This window comes from Ostrinia nubilalis, chromosome 17, assembly GCF_963855985.1.
Source record: "Ostrinia nubilalis chromosome 17, ilOstNubi1.1, whole genome shotgun sequence".
NCBI classification, from domain to species: Eukaryota; Metazoa; Arthropoda; class Insecta; order Lepidoptera; family Crambidae; genus Ostrinia; species Ostrinia nubilalis.
Window position 1 is genome coordinate 10,811,220 of NC_087104.1, and position 14,296 is coordinate 10,825,515.

A 14,296-nucleotide genomic window follows, 5' to 3' on the forward strand; every position below is an offset into this window, starting at 1 on the left:
TGGGCTTAACGACTAGTCCTATTTGAGATACCTTCTCATAGTCGATCTATTTCAGTGTCTGTGTTTATTTTTTTAAATATCGTGGCTTATTTGGTAACTACGGGGCGATTTTTCCATGACTTTTTTACTTAGGAAGTTAGGAATAAGTCCAACATTTCTACAATGGCCGGTTGGTGGCGGCCTGCATCCAGCGCCTTCCCGCTACCTTTATCAATGGGGGGCGGCCTATTTTCAGCAGTGGACGTCCTATGACTGAAATGATGATGATGATGATCAAGTCCGACATTTGACAGATTAGAGGGTTATAAGATTAACCCCCGGTTTCTGAATTGAGATTAACTTAAGCTTAAGTTCATACTTAGTAGAAGCACGCTCAAAATTTCGTCTTCCTTAAAATTTAGTGGTCATTTAAAGGCGAATAACGATAAAGTTAATTGGTATAAAATACACTTGCTTAGGAAAGTGATTGATTACCTATGTATGAAATAATAATACTGTTCTTCATAGACAATGTCGTTAGAACAATTAGCATTAAAGCTCGAGTCGTGTAATTGTTTAGTTCAAAGTACAAACTGGAAGTGAATAGGTACTCGTAGCAGAATACTTGTAAAATAGAAGAACAAACCACATGAATAATATTTATTATTTACACACGTTTCCACAACTATGGCATCACCACCCGCTCTGAATACCTGCCTACATTAGAAATAAATGTACTACACCTTTAACGACACATATGCCCGTATTCACAATCGATGCTTGCTTGAAGCAAAAGCAGCAAATCGAACGCACAGCGTTGAATAGAGCTCTATGATTGGTTCGCGTGTCACCCAGTGCGTCCACGCGCACTGTGAGACCTCATAGTAATGTTTGTGAATACGGGCGTTAATGTCACGTCTAAAGTTATTTATTATGATTAGATAGGTAATTGTCAAACATATCCTCAATTTACATGTGTTAGCAAAGTATACTCGGAATCCGAGTATAGTAGACGATAAATAAATAATTGACACTATCATAAAATAGATGATGTAAGTGCAAACATTAAATATTATTTAGATTCAATACATAGTACCTACAAGGAAATATGTCCTGAAAATGTATACAATTCATGGTCGTAATATAAAAAATATGGATACAAATTACAACTAACTACATTATTGATCCAAATATTCGTTTCTAATTTGATTTTCATTTTCAGATTTCTCGTTATTCGATCGTAGCTTGTTTGTAGTTTATCGTTAATTAAAATGTTCTATAAATTACCAATGTTATGAAAAGCAATATACTGAGTATGCCAATATGTAACTAGGAATATAAAATTAATGTATTTGTGTTTTATACATAATTTATTAATTAACGTTAATAGACTCGTATTCAGAAACGACGCTCTATTCTTGATTCGCAAACTCAAGCCTAAATTTTAACATTCCAATACATTTACAATAAACACTGTTTCTTATTTTTCACGATAGATATTAGGTCTTGACTAGATTTTGAATAGATTTTTGGGCATCGCATTATCACGTGACACGGATCTAAGTAAGGCAAAAGTATCGTTTTGACCATCTTTACACAGTTTTAAATATTAATGTCATAAACTATAATAAGTTGAGCAATAATAATTTTGTTATAATAAAAAAAATACATATTGCCTTTATAAAAAATGTGAAGCTACGCGATCATTTTTCACCGAAAATTATATTCCGGAGGAAACGCCTCGATTTCTGTGAACAAGATTGAGTCAATATCCGGCACTCGTCCCGAAATAACTTTCTTTTTAGTGTCAAAGACAAATACTTTTGGGTGTTGCGGAAAATAAATAAGATTATTTAATAAGAAAAATAAGTGTTTCTGACAAAATTATTACTATTGTAGCTGTACCTATTTAAGTATTTTCGGACTCAGAGTAAAGTTGTAGAGCAGAATGTCGTAAAAAAAATGAACCGTCGTTGAAAATTACGACAATAATACCTTATAATAATGTGGTATTTTTTGACAATGCCTAATATCAGATAAAATGCCGATAATTTGTGTATGATTATTATGTTGATGCAAAATAAAATATTTAAATGTAAAATCTTTGACGTCATCAAGTAATGCATGAGCTAAAGGCAATCCACTAAATCCACTATTGCAACAAACACATCACAAATGTAGGTTTAATTAACCGTAATTATTAACCACAGGAAAAAATATCAACGCAAATAACATTAAATTAACTACGAATAACACAGTCGGTAATAACTGTAAATTCAACTTTATTCTTGTTTCTTGTAGTTACGCAAAGTAGTTAAGTAGCATTAAGATTATACTCCATCTTATTAAAGATTTGTTACACGGCTTTCATGAATATTAATCGTTTATTACTTTGCTCGTTTTAATTACAAAATAAGCAATTTTCCATTACAAGATATCGTTTCCCTGTGGTGGTTATAAATATCGTAGGCAGTTAATGGCATCAAGATTTTATTATGAAGACGAGCGTGTGTTGTGAAACTTGGAAACTTCAGTAATGGCGATCAGATAAGACTAAAGCTAAAGTCTAGTCAGTCAATAAGGCAAGTATAAACTTAAACTAAAAACATAATATTATTCTTTTCATTTGATAGAAACTAATTCTAAAAGCTAAATCTCTTTTATCTATTAACTTTTCACTAGAGCAATTTTAATGAATTTTAGTAGATTGAACGTTAGAAAAAACGCGATGTTTTAGATTAATGTTATAGGTAGGGATGTACCTATGATGAAAAGGACTAATCAGGAAGATATGATATTTTTAAATGAGAATAACTTAGTTTTATAATAAATGTAGTTGCTAATCAGATCCCGTTACAATCACACGATTTCCAGAATTAATGTAGTACAAATTGTCACAAGAAAATAAAACATGCATCGAAGATCATCTTCAGCCAGAAACAGTAATCAATTGATGTTGGTAGGCCACTAATAATTATTTCGTTTGACATCTGAATGGGGCAATAATTCAAAAATTTAACGTCATTGCTCTACCACGCTCGTCCCATAATTGGCTGGTTGGAAACCGTCACTGGCCGGCTCGACAAATGCCCTATTGTTGTGATTTAGATGTCATCTATTGGAAGATACAAAGGATGTTAGATCCATTGTGATGACGCGTTAGAAAAGCCAGGATGGTGGCATAAACACCATTGTTTCACGGTACTTTTGTCACTTTTGCTAGTCCTTATACAGCTGTCTGAAGATACAAGTCTTTTAAACAGTACTAGAGGAAATGTTAAATCTTTGTTATCTAATAAAGTTTAATTATTTATTCTAGACATAGGATGGGAAAGTTTTCGAGCATCTTGACGATGACCGTCATAACTGAACTTTCTAATTTTCCTTTGTCATTGTACGTCGACAGCACGTAAGAAATATATTTTTGTTGTAAAATAACACCTATTACAAATAGAATAAGATGTCACGGTGTTTATCATTGACGACGCGACGGTCGTCTGTACGTGGTAAATAAAGAAAATTTCGATATTATTTCTAACGTCAAGTCGCTTAACTTAATAAAATTGACGTGAAAAGAACCTTCTCGTGGTTAAATGATTGTATCTTGTTAGAAAATATCTTTAGACCAAAAATATAACTTCAATACAATTCTGAGTAATGTGTACCTACAAATCCACAAATAACATGTTTAGCTGAATGAAAAGCTATTATTAAATTGTTTTTGTAGGTCTTATTCAGTTTAATATTCTAGTGAGGTTCTATTTACACCTTAAGTCAAGGCAATAAGGTTAAAAACATCGTAGAAAACAACAATAGTATATTCTGACTGCCCCCTTTAAGGGTTTAGCGACTTTAAAACTTTCTAAATGATTAAGGTTATCTAAAAGCAATATTTATTTGTGTAACTCTATTGTTAGTTTATTTTAGTTTTGTTATTATATAAAATAAAACGTTTGAAACGTATTTTACTTTTCGTAAAAGTACGCGTATCTTTTTGATAAAAATGTACTTGACTAAGTAAATTCTTTGGTGCAAGTAGAGTACAAAAAGAGTACTTTAAACTGTAAGAAAATGTAATAATAACACGTAACAATCAAATCAATCAGCACTACCTGTTATGACAGTAGGTATTTAACCAACCAGTATAATTAGCTCCGTAATCAATCATGCTTTAATTTGTTAACCAATTTAGTGCTATCATTGTTATCGACCTTCGAGTTCTGACAAAACGCGACTTACCGTTTTACTTACGTATTTAAACAATTTATTGCATAATATTTGCATTTTAAGATCTTACGGAGAAACTATTTTTGTCTGTATTTCCATAGCCGTGAGTTAAATTCTAATTGAGTTGACGCCGTTTCTCCATGACGATTGACGACATAACATTGTCGAGCATTTCTATCTACCATAAGTAGGTACCTACATACACACTAAAACGTCTCATTTTGAGTGATAGAATTATAAGTACCATCGATTTTTGGGACAAAATGGGTAACTATGGAATAGCCTCGTAGTTAAATGCCGAAAAAATCGACCAAGAAAAATGTTAGTCTTCTTTAGAAAAATTGAAAAATATGACGCTCTCATTTACACATAACTATTTGATGACTGACGTGCTCAAAAACAGCAATTTCCCATTTGACTGTACCTACATCAAAATTAGCACGTTTTTTTCATGATAAGCTATAAGCATCTGCTAAAGATTATAGCTTAATTTTAACGTGGGAAAACGACACGACCGTACTTTGTATGAGCCCCGACCGAAGATGATAACGTGAGATCGGCTTTAGGTACCTGCGTCTTTCGTTCATGACGTCATCATGACAAGTAAGTAAGAGAGACAGATTGATTTGCTAATTCATTTGTTTCGGACGTCGTCAGGGAGACGAAATGAATTTTTGACCCTCATGTGAAGTTAACTAACATGTAGGTAGTAGGTACCTACTCCAAATTGGATAAATTATTGTTCTTTAATATTATTTATTCGTTGCAATACCATTTATCAATTTACCTAGCAATTACCAACGAAACTTACAAATTGTATAAATTATTTCTACTGTTAATTAACGATTCCCGTTAGGGGAAAATGGGCAAAAGCGAACCAGTTATTACGGAAAACGGTGTTTAGCACGAGTATCAGAGTTGATAATGTGAATTGTTCTGATAAAGATTATGATAAACAGAGGATAAACACAACACAAGTGCGGTGTTCAAATAACACATGGAAGTGTTCGCATGTTAGTTAGGTACCTACCTACCTTCTACGCACTTAGTTACGTAGGTAGGTACCTATTTACCAATCTAGTTTTTATTGCACGTGACAGTTAATTAATTTTGTAATCAATTTATTATTATTATGTATCGGTTAACGGTCTAGTTAGAAGGTCCCTTAAAACTTGATAGAGTAGGTATTGTTAATTGAAATAACGGTGTGGTTGTCTATTTAGGTAATGAATTTTAAAACTCCATGATATTGGCATTGAAAAGTGACGTTACAATGTACTACAAGATAACAAGATGATGGTATACAATTATTTATCTAATGTGTACTCATCATACATGCATGTTTGTCAAACATAACTAGAGTTGCTAGCTTTAGGATATCATAAATAATCTTATGTACCTAATGTACCTACTTACCTACCTATACCTAATTATGTATAATGATAAGAAGGTCAAATGTATAAATCTTACAACAATACAGGTTTATATTTATGTGCTAAATACTTAACAATTATAAATACAGTTACTGCTGGTAATTATAGTAATAAAATAAAATGTCTTACCGTTCCCAACTAGATCTTTCGATGACTCGCGGTGGCAATCCAAAGGGAACACAATCCATTCAGCACTTTTTAGGGCACTATAGTTAACACTAACACTATTCGGTAGGTACTGGCACGACCTCAATGCACCATCACTAGACACACTGGCATTCCGGTAGCAATCCTCGCACGGGTCTGGCGCTCCGTCGCTCGACACACCTAAGGATAGACAAAGGAAGTAATCAGCATACACTGCACACCAAAACATTAATTTTATACACACTGAATAGTGAATATACACAGTATACCGTCAGAGGGCAAGCGAGGCGATTACAAATAAACGCGCGTCGCAAGTGCACGCCACACGAATACTGACTCGCTCGAGTCGAGTCGCTCACCGCGGGCGAGCGGTTACACAGCCGGGCCCGGTGCGGAATTCAAATCGTGATGTTCTACGCGTAACAAAATCATTTTACGCTTCACTAAGTGGAAGAGTAAAGTGTAAAATTATACGCAAATAGTCAACTTATTTACACACAAGTCACAACCACAACCCGTTGCTGACAGAGAAGATAACTTTTTACCGAAGTGCACGGCGTAGTTGATGTGGGACTTGTTTGTTATTTATCTCGATCGCAACTCACTTGAGTGAATACAACAGGCGGCTGTCGATACTCGAAACGAACGCGAGAAACCGGCAAGTTTTCCCAGTACGAAATGAATAGGACGTCTCTCGACGTTATATCAACGGTACTAAAGATAGAAAGAGAAGCACGCCGGTGCAACGTGGCTAACGCGAGGAGGCGCGGGAATCGTAGTAAGGGGAAAGGGACCCGGCTGGAACATGGCTTCCAAAATATTACACAAACATTTATGCATGAAGGGATAACAAAATGGTACCGCTGTTATTCCGGTCTGATTGAAGATTTATTCATATTGTAATATTTATAATGATGGATCATCATCCAATGCGGACAGACTTAATTGACAAATTTTATTGAATACGCTATAATGAGGCCGCGTGGTCGCTCGTGAGCGCGGCAGGCGGCGATAAAACCAATTTTCCTTCGATGTGTGCGTGCGTTCAAGAAAACATGTGAGATAATAAAAAGTTATGTTTGAACGTTGGACTCGTAAAGTTTATTTGTGTAATACATTCTTTAAACAAACGGATAATTACAAAGCGTTTTATTGCTCAGCTATCGGCTACAGTGCTCGTTGGGATAAAATAAATTATTGTAATTGATGCCTTTAAATGAATAAAAATACGAGCTACTATTTTATCTTTTTTATATTACTTTAACAATCGCACTGCTTATTATCAAAAAGATTTGACTGAGAAAATTATTCGTGATAAATGGTTTATTTTAATTTTCAGGCGCTTAGATTAGAAAGAGCAATTTAAAAAGATTGGGATGGGTCTGTGGACTAGGCAGATCTTTAAAACGAATATCTCACTGAAGACGGCTGCTTTTGTGTTACAAATGACAAAGAGATCTCTCCAGACCGAAAGAAATTTAACAGAGCGTCTGCTGTGTGACCAGTTGATGGCATTTTGCTTTACAAACAAATTACGGTAAACTGATAGTAATGGTGTAACGGAATTGGAACACAACAAATTGAATAATATTTATCTCTGAAAGTACCTAATCAACAAACGAATTATCTTCATCTTATTTAATACGAATAAATATTAAGATTTGTTCACGACATTTCCACCTTAAACCTTCGAATAGCCGAAGAAAAGGAAATATTTTCAATATAAACCAGTACCGATGTGATCCGGATTGTGGGGTGCAGATATTTCTCAATTCTTTTGTCAGCTCCGCTCTTTGTTGTTTGAGTTATGTAGCTGCGGAGTTACGGAGACTTGGTGAATAATAAAAAACTGATTAGTAAGTGAGCTCATTTTTGAGCTGATACTATCGAAATATCTGCCAATGAAAGATATTTTGTACACTTTTTAAACATTCAGGATTTTCGAGACATCATAGCCAGATACTAGATGCCAGACCTTTACAAATGGACAATAAACTGCCTCAAGTTACAAACGCAAGAAACAGGCATGAAGGCGAATGCTTTTACATAATAAAATCAAATTATCTATCTGAGGCTGAGGGCTACATAACCTACTCTCTAAATGGTTTACAAAACAATACCTACTGAAACCTACCACGGCAATTTGCTATCAATTAGAAGAAATGCCTGCGGATGCGGACAACTTACTTTCTCAACCAAATAATCGATTCGTCGTCCAAAACTTCCATTGACATTGTAATCTAACCGTGAACGAGACAGGGAGTCGAGACCGAGCCCCGAAACGTCAGCTGGCTTTCCGAGAACAAACCTTATGAGCCGAAGCCTTGCCTTTACACGAGCCCCACACAATGCACACAATGGAGCGTAAGAGATACCGGAAACTATAATCGACATGGGCTTACTTTTAAACGCTTACGCATTGTCGCAGTCACATCCTTTTCCCCAAGCCTCAAATCGTATAAACCTGTCCTCGAAACTCGTAAATATTCGTTGTCAACTCCCGCTTTAAAATCCAGTTGGAACCGTACAACATTAAATTACCTTGTGTTTTGAAATACCTTCGACTATTGTTACACTGACGGCGGTATTATATTACGGTTCGTATGCGTTACGTCGGCGTTATTCATCGGAACGTGTGATTGTTTATTTAAACCGATTCTATTTCGATTCGAACGGCGGTCGTGCCTTTGTGTGGTGTTTTTTGGTAGTTATTTTCGTCGTTACTCGAGCACACATTGTTAATCATCGGAGCGACAGCAATTTGTACCCGATAACCACAACTGCAACGCGACACCGCACTCGATCGGCCCACTCGCCTCTAAAGTGATTGATGGCGCGGTGTCAATTTCGCGTTATCGCCGACACCCCGATCCCGATGAGATTGTTGCATAAATTTACATTCAGATAAACTTGCGATCGCTGCCATACTTAATAAATAAATAACACAAACGCACGGTGTCAACTTGCAAAATTTGTTGCCCTTCTTCCTTTTATCCTTGGCGAAGCGATAAACCTTTTTTTTCTTTAATAGCCTTGTTTTTGTTATTATAATAAATTGCGTCCACTTCGACTAGCTAAGGTTTTAATCGCTTAAGACGATATTTAATGTATGGTAATTCGATTCATCAACTTTTATATTAATCTGCTAAGTCTACACACCTCATTAATATTTATGAGTCGCGATTCACGTTCAGATAAATATGTATATTACAAGCAGCGTTGCCAGTTTTTTTTTTCGCCAAGTCGGGACTTTGGTACTTTTTGAGTGAAAATAGCGGGATTCTTCCGTCAGAAGCGGGACATAGTAAAAAAACGTATATAATCAAAGGTTTTCAAATATTTATCTTTTTATTTGACTCAAAATTACGTTTACGTGACAATAGATAGCAAAAGTAGCCATAGAAAATGTATTTTAACAAAAAAATATTATTTTAAATCAGATTTACTCTATCGTTAAATTCGTCTTTACAATAAAAAAAGAAAAAAAATAAAGTTTTATTCTTTAGAATAATATGGCGTTTCAAACAATAGTCTGGTGAAGTGAGTGTCTCTCTCCGAAAAGCGGGACCGAGCCTGTCTCGCGCGGGACATTTAAATTTGAGTTGAAAATCGGGACGTCCCGCCAAAATCGGGACGTCTGGCAACGCTGATTACAAGAAATAATACGCGCGCGTGGGATAAGCGATTGAATAAACAAAAGCGGCTGCGATAGTTATCAAATTTATGTCTTATTTTAATTCACAATAGATTCAAGACTAAACGATGAGGTCGGTGAAAAATAAAATTGTATTGACCACTTTGTAGGTTGGGCATTCAGTGCAAAGTACATGTCCACGTTTGTGTATAAAATTGTCCCAAACGAAAGTACTGTTAGCGAGGCGTGTGACGAATTATTAACGCCTCGAACAATTTGGACAATACACCGAACAGCTTTCTACGACCCTCCATCAGCGCTCCCCACAAACCGTTCTCAACACTCAATACATTTATTTCCCTTGAAGTGGCCAAATTCCCTTGCCTTGACTAAACAAAATGACAAAACGCTTATTTTAGTTCCAGTTGAGCGGTGAGCAAATAAAGTCGCTATACATATTTTTCTTGCTCTACGTACCTACTTGCAAAACGAAACATATTTACGTCACAGTTGCGGTTGAAAGCGTGTTATTTATTTAAGTAGTTATATTAATAAACAAACACGTTCGAAACTATGTCTAATAATACCCGCATGTGAAATAGTTCAAATTATTAATTTGCTTTCAATTATACGTCATAAATGTTAGCAGAATCAGAAAGCATTAATAAATTACTATAAATTGATTGAATTTCGCAACTAGCGCACGCAAAACAAATTGTGTGCCAATTTACCCCACTCTACTTTAATTAACCTGAATATAGTAGACAATTTAGCGCAATTAATATTTACGTCTCATAAAGGATTAAATCATTTGTAAATTGGATACATATTACTTCTTTTAGAAAAAAATATTCAAAAATATTAGTTGGGCATTTCGTCGTATGGAGCTATTATTAAGAATCTGCTGGTTGTAGTCTATAACAAAATACAGATTAATTAAAAATGTTGCAGAGCAAGTTTACACAAGCAGACAACATTTGAAAGACTTCAAAGTTTGATTAAAAAAAGCGTTTAAAGTTTGTAGAAAACGGTCCCAATGAAACCGACCCGTCTGTGAAATTCCCGCCACTTTTTCGGCATTCTCCAAGCATAACAATATTTCGCCGTCCGTTAGATTGCGTTGTAGCAGTCGCTAGACGTCGCCGATAAAAATCCCTCGCGGGCTAACTCCGCTTTTTGAGCTATTTCAGCTATTTCTATGTATACTTGGCGATGAAAGGGTTAACAGTTTTCCAACTTCATATTTTACATTATTAAACGTCTCAACAATTAAATACTTAAGTCCTGTCATCTCAATGTTATTTTAGTAAAGTTCAAATTTATTCCGAATAGTTTCTTTGTTCAACAAAAGCCTTCAAAACCAACTTGCCTAAAACACCGGGACTGCTCCCATTTTCATCGGTAATTTATTTACGTAAATCAAAAGCTTATTACGATCGAGGAAAAATTGAGGCAGAATTTCTAGCTCAATAAAATGATCGCGGCAACCCACCCTCGCTTCGCCCGCTTTCGCAGGCACTTTTGATCTTTCTTTTGATACAACATAAATATTTTTTGCCTCAGAGGCGGAATCCATTTTGTGTGAAATGAAATACGGGCGCACGTTAGCTGCTTTATACGGCCCTCTCTACGATTTGAAACTGAATAATCACAGATTCTATTAGACTGGCTCCACCTTAATCCAATTTTATTTATGTGAGTGGTTCTTTAAGTTTTTATGGCAGTAATTTGTGGCGCGTTTTATTGTTAGATAATGGGGAAATTATGGTGAAAAATATCTGAGCGGTTTGTGTTACGGTGTCTGCGATAATAATGGACAGTGTGAGATTTAAACCCACGCAAAAGTACGATCTGTATTTGGAACGGATTCATTCATCTTCAATGTCTTTAAAGGTTTTAGATTTCAAAATTAGACAGAGAAATAAATGAGGCTCTATTACAGAATTTTTAATTAAAATGTTAGTCTCTTCGACCTCAGAGACTATGTTGATGATATTATGGATTTTGCAGACGCATCGATGAATCCTAAAAGAACATAATTAATCCTGCTGATTGTCTTGTTCTTTTAGGATTATTCACCTAGCTATTATAGGTGCTCTAAGTTTCCAACTCTATCGTATTGTACTTCAAACATGCGCTAACTCATGTTTAAAGTAAAGTAAGTACTAACGATCTTCCCATAAAGTTTCGCCTACATAATGCTAGTAAGTACAGTCGGCTGCACGTCAGGCTACACTACACATTTTTGTAGCAAACTCGCCCCTATTACAAGTAGGTAAGATGCCACAGTGTTTACCTTGGAAGTGCCGTCATTCGTGCCTCTATCGCTTGAAGCCGCGAGCCGCGACTTAGTAGAAAACCGTCTTTCCGCTGACTGGAGAGTTGAAGAATATTTTAATAAGAACATTGGTATCGTTTCTTTTTTACTGTATAAATGGTTTTGCTTAAAGTGTTTTGCCTAATAATATTATGTAGAGCCCGGTTACAAACAATACTACAGAATAAATACTAGTGACAAATAGTGACAATACTCTTAAACGACGATAATTTTAAGCACATTAATACCTAGGTACATATAACTTGAACAAACATCAGCTTTTTGAAATAAAAAAAATATCTAGTTACATTTATTTCGAAAACTCTCCAATGTATATTTTACTGCCACAGCCAATATTAAAGTGGTAAGCGGGAGATTAATATCAAATATAGGAAACCTGATCAAACAAACAACAATCAATCTTTCATTTATAATAATGGGCCTCCCAGTTACCGTCTCTAAAACCTCAAGTAATTTCAAAGGAAACCTAACACTTGATACCGACCTTACATTACATTACTTGTAACTTCTTGTAAGTGCGCCCACGCTTGTCGAAAACACCACAGACAATATTATTAGGCATAATAGTTATTTAATCTCATTTGTGTATTGTATGTCATAGCTTTATTATGCCCGTAAATTATAATGGGAATTTGGTATGGCTGCAAAACTGTGTTTAACACCTATGCACCTGTCAACTGCAGTTTATTAACTTTTTTCTACAGAATTTGCATGGTGGTATTAAGACATGAACGACGTGTCATGTCGCCACTGATGTCTGCTATTGTTACTCAGTAGTTCTAAGATATAATATTTACAGACTTCATGTGAAATATCTAGACTCAATTGAGTATAATTTTAATTAATTGGGTTATAAATTACGATTAAACATACAGTATAACCTATTTAATACGTAACGAAAGAACCCAGATAACTAGCACAAAATGTATCTGCGAAGAGTAAAAATAAAATAAGAAACTGGCTCACATATTTTGATGTGTCTAACCTTGCCTTTTCCATTTCAATGAGATTAGATAGGCTTCACAAAGGGACTGACGTCATTTTTATCTTCCATTCCATTCTCTGTTTTACTTTGTAATAAAATATCCAGTCCCTTGCATGCTTTACCTATTCGTTTACACTTTAGAGCAGTTGTAAAATAAATGGCTGCATAAAATATCTCGTCGTATGATGGTAATGCATCCTTGATAGCAGAAATATTTACGAGTAGAGTTACAATGTTTTTATTAAATGGTAATAAACAATTCTTTAGTTTACTTACAAAACCGGTAATATCATCAAAATTTCCGGTTTTTCAGTGACCTGACAACCCTAAATGTAGGTGTTTCAATTTGAGCCAATCTACTGAACTAATGAACATAAATGTCAGCCGTAATGTATTTCTGACTCAACAATACGTCCCAAACTACAATTGAGTCGAAATTAATGTTTTCTTGCTCGTGATGGACGAGTTTTTGGCATTTTGTATTGAACAAAAGTTGGTTCACTCGTAACAAGTTTTCTAACGGTAAGTTAGTTTCAAAAGCACGCCTTTAACGATCTCCAACTTTGCATAACGCCAGTGCCATTAGAAAAGGTAAAAGTTTTAAGGAGCTAATTAAGTATCGGAGAGAGCTCATTGCGAGTCCGTGGCAGCTGCGAAGCGATCGTTCCTGGACGTTTATGAGTCCAGCTTGACAGTTTTAAGTTTAACAGACAACGGTAAGTTAACACAAGCATCTAAATGTTGTTGACTGTAGCTCTATCTTTTTCCAAACAGCTCTAGCTGTGTCAAGCTTGTGCTTCACCTGACCATCCGTCGTACGGAGCACGTTCATCGCGGAACAAAACCAATTTGTGTTCGCACGAAGTGGCTTCGTACGTGCATTGCGTCTTAGGTGTTTATTACCGCTCTCTACTCATGTTAATACCTACACGTTCTAGCCCGGCGGTTGGCGCACGACCCTTCTGGAGTCCTGAGCCTGAGGTCACTCGATAACACTTTCCTAATCTCGAATACTCGACACTTACACGTGGCTCGCATCAGCTCTGCGTCGGCGGCCTAATTATTTAGTTTAGAGCCGAAACTCGAGCACACGAGCCCGCCCCGAGTCGTTAGCATTAGCACGGCTATGACAAAGCCGCATTTCGATTAAGTAGGCAGTTATGAATACTCGGATAGTTGGAAACCAAGTAACATTGGCGGAAATCCAACGTCATTTACAATTCTGATTTAGTATACTGCATGAGCAATTTAAAAAGTTATTCCAAGTTTTGCGGTTAGGAATTCGTATTTTATTTGCTTAACTAGTGCATAAATACAGAGAGTGGAGTTTTGTTTGACAAACGTATCGCTGGGAGTGATAAATGAAACTGAAATGAGTCACATAAGCGCAATAAAAGCGTTTCCCAGGGCATGTCGTCGGTTCGCTGAAGTGACTCTACGTTATTGGCGTGGGCCCAAAAACACGCTCATCATAATCACGCGACACAAACATCGTTTACCAACAAATTTACTGTGTGTAGTGGCAAATGTCCTCGCGACTAGCTCTACATAAG

At 35.8% G+C, this 14,296-nt stretch overlaps 1 protein-coding gene across 1 annotated transcript in view; it reads right to left on the reverse strand.

Moving 5' to 3' along the window:
- LOC135080252 (zinc finger protein 608-like) overlaps positions 1 to 14,296 on the reverse strand; it is a 126,217-nt gene that overhangs the window by 87,724 nt on the left and 24,197 nt on the right. The window contains exon 2 of the mRNA XM_063974937.1: positions 5,769 to 5,966. The gene's annotated coding sequence lies outside the window, so the exon portion shown is untranslated. The remainder of the gene's footprint in view (positions 1 to 5,768; positions 5,967 to 14,296) is intronic.